Source organism: Jaculus jaculus, chromosome 8, assembly GCF_020740685.1.
Source record: "Jaculus jaculus isolate mJacJac1 chromosome 8, mJacJac1.mat.Y.cur, whole genome shotgun sequence".
Classification (NCBI taxonomy): Eukaryota; Metazoa; Chordata; class Mammalia; order Rodentia; family Dipodidae; genus Jaculus; species Jaculus jaculus.
In genome coordinates this window covers 68,425,914-68,432,233 of record NC_059109.1, presented here as the reverse complement: position 1 = coordinate 68,432,233, position 6,320 = coordinate 68,425,914, and the positions used below count along the sequence as shown (strand labels likewise).

At 41.6% G+C, this 6,320-nt stretch overlaps 1 pseudogene; it reads right to left on the bottom strand.

Annotated features, from left to right (window-relative positions):
- Nucleotides 1-4,887: 4,887 nt before the first annotated feature.
- Nucleotides 4,888-6,053, bottom strand: LOC123462863 (annotated as a pseudogene).
- Nucleotides 6,054-6,320: the final 267 nt, after the last annotated feature.

Here is a 6,320-nt window from a genome sequence, read left to right as displayed (position 1 = left end):
CATGCACACAGAGTGAAAAATGCTTGAATATGGGATATTTCAGATAATCTGCCTATATGTTGGGAGAAGTTTTCTAAATTAGTGAGAATTTGGAAATCAAAAGTACATTTTCAGGCCATTTGGTCCCCTTGTCTAGCTTATATTGTGGCCAGGCAGAGTTGCAGATAAAGATCAGAAAACCAAGGTTTGATGTCTTCCAAGAGTTATTGAGGAGTTAAACTCTTAATAAGACAGGGAAAGAGCAAAGCAAAGGTGAGAGAAAGAAACCAGGGTTTAAGTTGGGTTTACACAGAACACCACTATGACCCCCTGGTCCGTTAGGGTGAACAGACCTGCGCTTCCCACATGGGCAGAAGCCATACAGGTTGAAACTGTTGGCTTTTTTCAAGGCAGGCGACTTTGCTCCTGATGGCATAAATGGCTGGCTGGTAGTGAAAAGTGAGACCTAGAGAGGGAAAGGGAGAAGAGGAAGGGGGAGAGTATCCTGAGATGGTGCAACTGAACCAAAATGTGCCTCTTAGGGTAATGTAGACCATAAAGCAAGAGACCTGGAAGTGCCAAAAGCATGTCTTTCTTGAGAACTGAGGATGGGTTCAAAAAGTGGGCATGTAGCCTGGCATGCTGGCGCAGCTTCCATGAGGATGGATTAAACCCAAGAGCAGGCCAACCTGAGAGGGACACTTACTGAGAAAGAGGGAGGAGATGAAGGGAAGAAGAGTGAGACCAAATTGGGGTGGGTATGAAAACCAGTATCAGGCAGAGATGGTCCAAAGCCTTCAGAATATCAGTGGCAGCTTGATGGTCTGGCCAGGGGAAAAGGAAGTCTGGCTCCCCAAGAGGGCAACCAGAAACCTCCTATCTGAGTCAGGACACTAGATGTAAGGTTTAGGAGTGACCAAGACCATGCAAACCACTCTGAGGCAAATATGAAAGCTTTTATTCGGGAAAAGCATAGCTGCCAGGGCTAGTTCAAAAAAGAGTAGCACAGCCTTCCTGAGTTTTCAGATAGTGGGGGAAAGGTGAGGAAGGAAAAAGTTAAATAAATAAGGTTTCTTTAGGGGAGATCTAAGACAGCCAGGCTGTGAGAAAAGAAGAGTGACCAAGTGACTTATCAGAAAAGTAGGCAGGAAAGCATGACCTGGGGGCATTGTTAGGCAAGGAAGGAATAATGACTGTGGGTTTCTTGATTAATGTGGATAATGCACTTCCTTAAGCCTCTGTCACCATTCTGCTGTCCTTGGTGACTCCATTTTGGGAGCTCTTCCTGACCTAACACTGTCACCTATCACTAGTGTTAAACTCTGTAGTCAAGCGTCGGATTACATTAATCCAGTTGCTACACTTTATCCACTCTTCACATTTGTTAATTAAACTAGGCCCCTTTCTCTTTGTCCTCTCAACTAGGCTAGAACCCCGAGGCCCTCATTTGTGGTGTCGCTTAGCCATGGATAGCATCCAAGTGCTGCTCTGTCCACTCCATGCCAGGCTTCCGAGAGGATCACGCAGGCTGCTTCTTGTCACAGGCAACAACATAGAATTGGATGTGGAGTCTGCCTCTCTGAGTTTAGTGACAGTGTTCTGAGCTTTTGCCGGGTTTTTATACCCATTTTTTTCTCAGTCATCCTGGCTGCTGATAGCCACCTTACTGTCAGCTTGTTTGGATATCAGCACATCCAATCTCCTGTTGATCTCTGGTCACGCCCCCCTGGTTGCCATGGTGTTGTTGTTGCTGCTGAGTGCCTCATTTTTACTCCTAACTCTTGCGCTTAATATCCACCAATGAGAGACAACATATGTTTTTATCATCATCATCATCATTTTTTTTTTATTTTTCTGAGCCTGGATTACATTATGTAATATAATTTCTCCAGCTCCATTAATTTATAGCAAATTTGATGAATTCTTTTTTTTTTTCTTTTTTTTATGCAGAAAAGCAATTTGTTCCATTATAAGCACTTAACACTTAACAATTATGGTCAGTAACAGGCATGGTGGTGAAATAGGTCACGTCAAATGGATTTGGTATCAAACTAGTAGTCAAAAACTAACCCCTAAAAATTCAATTCTCATCAATATAAATTTAATTTAAATAAATAAATAAATAAATAAATAAAAACTGTCAATTCACTTTCCTCAGCTTGACAGTTTACGTGTGTCATAACAGGCAGGCAAAAACACATCTTTACAACTTTGTGGTCTCCAGTTTTAAACAAAACACAACAAAAACAAATTCACTGAAATGAAAGAAATTATATGAAAACAGCTCAAGAATTCCACTAAAGAGCAAAATTTTACTGGGAAAGTGGAACATGTAGTCTTGACTGAATTGACCAAGAGGAGACTCATTTATATAGCAAAATGTGCATCCTGGAAAGGGAGTGTGGTAGTTTTAATACATGGCCCACAATATGTTCAGTGTTTTATTACAGCTTATAATTTATGTTTGTAGCCATTTGGCTGGAGGAGGTATCACTGGGCTACATCCAGATGTGGTGGTGGATTTGAAATTCCAATGTAATGATATGCAAAGTGTGCCTAGCTGGAGTTCCTGAAGTGTGCTATGTGGTATAGCTTTTCCTCTCTCTGTGTGTTTGGTTCTGTGAAAGCAGGCCAGCTTCTTCTGCCATTATGGAACTTCCTGTGGATCTGTAAACTTCAATAAACACCCCTCCTTCATAACTATGCCTGGTTTGGAAGTTCATCTCAGTGAGCCTGAAGCTGTCTGCCACAGAAATTGGTACCAGAATGTGTGGTGAGATAAACCTGATCATGTGGATGTTGGTCTTTTGGAACTTTTGATTTGGAGGAATGGGCATCAACTTGGTGCTTACAACCGAAGATGCCTTCTAGAGTGGTAAGCCAAGTTTCATCGACTATTCTGATGAGAATTTGAGAATAAGTCCAGCAAGAGTTGCATTTGGAGGCTTGTCTTATAAGCTTTCTAAGGGGAAGGAAAGACTTCAGAACTTTGTTGGAACTGGCATGCCAGGGTCTCCAGCCACTGCAAAAGAACTCCAGATGCATGTGCCACCTTGTGCATCTGGTTAATGTGGGTCCTGGGGAATCAAACCTGGGCCCTTTGGCTATACAGCCCACATTAGCAATCTTATGGAAGATGGCCCAACTGCTTTACATGAAAACAATTGAAAGGATGCCTGAGGAAAGACCATGATAGAAATGTAAACAGTTTTTGAAAGAGTTGACTGGAGAGGGAACTGGTTTTCAACGTTATGATTTATTTTTGTCCCTGAATTAAGAATATGACTATGTCCTGAACACACGGTATTGGATTTGGAAGCATGAAAAATGTGTGTAGTGGGTCAAGAAGTGTACCTGATTCCAGGAGTCACTAATTTGACATGAGGCAGGGTGTGATGACCCTGATAGGCTGAAAGAGCTTCTGGAAGATGGACTGTAGTTTGCATGGAGACCGGAAGATGTTTTGGATATATGAGGACTTTGCAAGGGCTACCATGCAGTGCACTGTTGGCCTGGGATGGAAATGTTCCCAGGCTACTCTGCCTAGCTAGAGTGGTGGAATTGGAAAATCTGGAGATTGCCATACTCTGGTAATATTGAATTTGAACTGCAGAAATTTGATGTTTATTTGATGGTGGTTAAGTTTGCATTGTTTTAGTCTCTCCTTGCTATGCCTTATACCAGTTGAAAATGTTTATCTGTGCCTTTATATGTTGAAAGTATTTAACTTGTTTGATTTTTATAGGACTCATAGCTAAGAGACAATTTTAAATCTCAGAGGAGACTTGGGACATTGGAACTGTTAAGTTGGTCAAGACTATGGGGACTTTTGAAATTGGACTGAATACAATTTAAAGTATATAATGGTTTTGAATCTATTAGGGGTCAGGGGTAGAATATGGTAGTTTGAATAGATGGTCCCTAATATATTCAGTGTTTTATTACAGTTTGTAATTTAGGTCTGCAGCCAACTGTCTGGAGGAGGAGTCACTGGGCTGGATATATCCCTACGATGTGGTGGTAGGCTTGAAAATTCAGTCTAATGATATGCAAACTGTGCCTATCTGGAAATAGTGAAGTGTGCTCGGTGGTGTGGCTTTCTTTCTCTCTCTCTCCGTGTGTGTGTGTGTGGGTGTGTGTGTGTGTGTTTGGGTCAGTGAAAGCTGGCCAGGTTCTTCTGCCATTATGAAACTTGCCCTGCATCTATAAGCTTCAATAAATACCCCTTCCTCCCTAACTATGCCCAGTTTGGAAGTGCATTTCACTGAACCTGAAGCTATCAGGCACTGGAAGACATGAAAAAAATAAAGTTTTCTTAAATATTCCCTACTTCCTGATAAGAAATGACATCCAGGGCTGGAGAAATGGCTTAGTGGTTAATCACTTGCCTGTGAAGCCTAAGGACCCCGGTTCGAGGCTTGGTTCCCCAGGTCCCACATTAGCCAGATGCACAAGGGGGCGCACGCATCTGGAGTTCGTTTGCAGAGGCTGGAAGCCCTGGCGCGCCCATTCTCTCTCCCTCTATCTGTCTTTCTCTCTGTGTCTGTCGCTCTCAAATAAATAAATAAAAAATGAACAAAAAAAAAAAAAAAGAAATGACATCCAGTAATATTTACACTTTATGCCTGTGACTTGTATCTCACTTAGGCTCTTTTCCTTACTTACACCAACCTTAAGAGACTATAGCTTGAGAAGCATAATAATCACACATAATATGCTCTGCTCTACTTTAGGCCTGGATTTGTTATTGGAAAATTCCTGAAGAAAATGAAATGTAAGTCTATGTCTTTGTTGAAGTAAGTCCCCCAGTTTTGATTTAGAAAGTACTTGTTGTTTGGGACAATAGCATTATTTAGAGGGGTAGCTGGACAGAGTCTGTGTCAAAACCAGTGTGAAATCAATGTCAGTTCATAGGGAATAATAGGGGAGTCTAAAATCACATGTGGACATCTGAAGGATCCTTGTTCTGAGGATCACATGCTCTGCCACCTGCCACATGTGCATGTCATTTACTTTTGAGGCAGAGCAAGTCACTCATGGCTCACTGGGATTCGATTTGAGAAGTCAGATGTCCTGGCAGTGTGACCACTATGAATAACATCTGTTCTAGTGGCTGTCTTCTGTGCCTTCTGGGGATTGCTCCTCTCCACTTTTATTTAAATCCCAGATACTAAGTCTCCAGTCAGAACCACTGGAAGCCAAATAGTCTCCTTGTGATGTAACCACTGAACCTCGATAAAGAAAGGCAAAACTTCTGTACCTGGATAAAGGAATACAACTTAAGTTTCAGATTTCTCAGATCCCACTAGGCAACCATCTTGTCAACTGATCATGTTGCAGGAATGCTTGAAGGACAGTAAGCTCACTTCAGCAGTGTGAGCATGAACCAAGAGGCTTGGCTTAGAAGTAATGTCTGAACAAATATACCAAATAATAAGTTTCTAGACATCAGCAACAGACCTAAATAGAGACCGATGCAGCAGATCTTTGACTACTACTGCATGGCCTGTAAAGATGGTCTTTGCATCCACCACTTTTCCTTCAGGTGGATTAGCACTGGTGTCCTATAGGCAGAAGATATGGTCATTTGAAGCACTAAGTAAGTGCCCACTGAGATTTGGGTTCCAAGAAAAGCCACAATCTTCCTATTCTCAAATGATCTGATTTAGCAGGATCCTTTGTGTTGTCAAAAAAGACCATTGCTGGATGGCGTCTTAAGGTTATGGGGCCTGTAACTGGCGCTGCTTACTTCATCATGATTGATCTTGGTTTCTATTTTAATTTTCCCAGTGACAATGCCAAGATTTCCAAATTCTTCTTCCTCACTTTTAAATGAATAAAATTAAATATCTTTGTGAAGCTGGACACTGGTTGTCACAAGATGGTTTGTTCATTTTGGCATGTGTTCCCACGGCTAGTCAATGAATCCTGAAATCTTTCCCTTCAGATCAGGTTACATGTAGAGGCCATTCCAAGACATGAGTCATCACCAAATAATAAAGAAAAGGGGTGTTATTCCATATTTTTTACTCCTCATTGAGTTCCTTTACTATGTTGTCAAACACACTTCTTTGTTAAACATGGCAGCATGCCATGTGAGAGTAGAGATTTCAGGGTCTGAGTATTGCTGGAGGCATGGGGAAGCATCATCAGTTTTCTTTGTATGGATTTTATTCCACTGAGTACATTTTCATTATTCAGTTGTCAGTTGGTGGACATCTAGATTGAACTCATTTCCTAGGTACTATGAATAAAGCTGCAGTGACCAAGGATATGAAAGCATCTCTATTATAGGGTGTAGAGTTGTTTGAGTATATGCCCAGCTGTGGCATAGTTGAGTC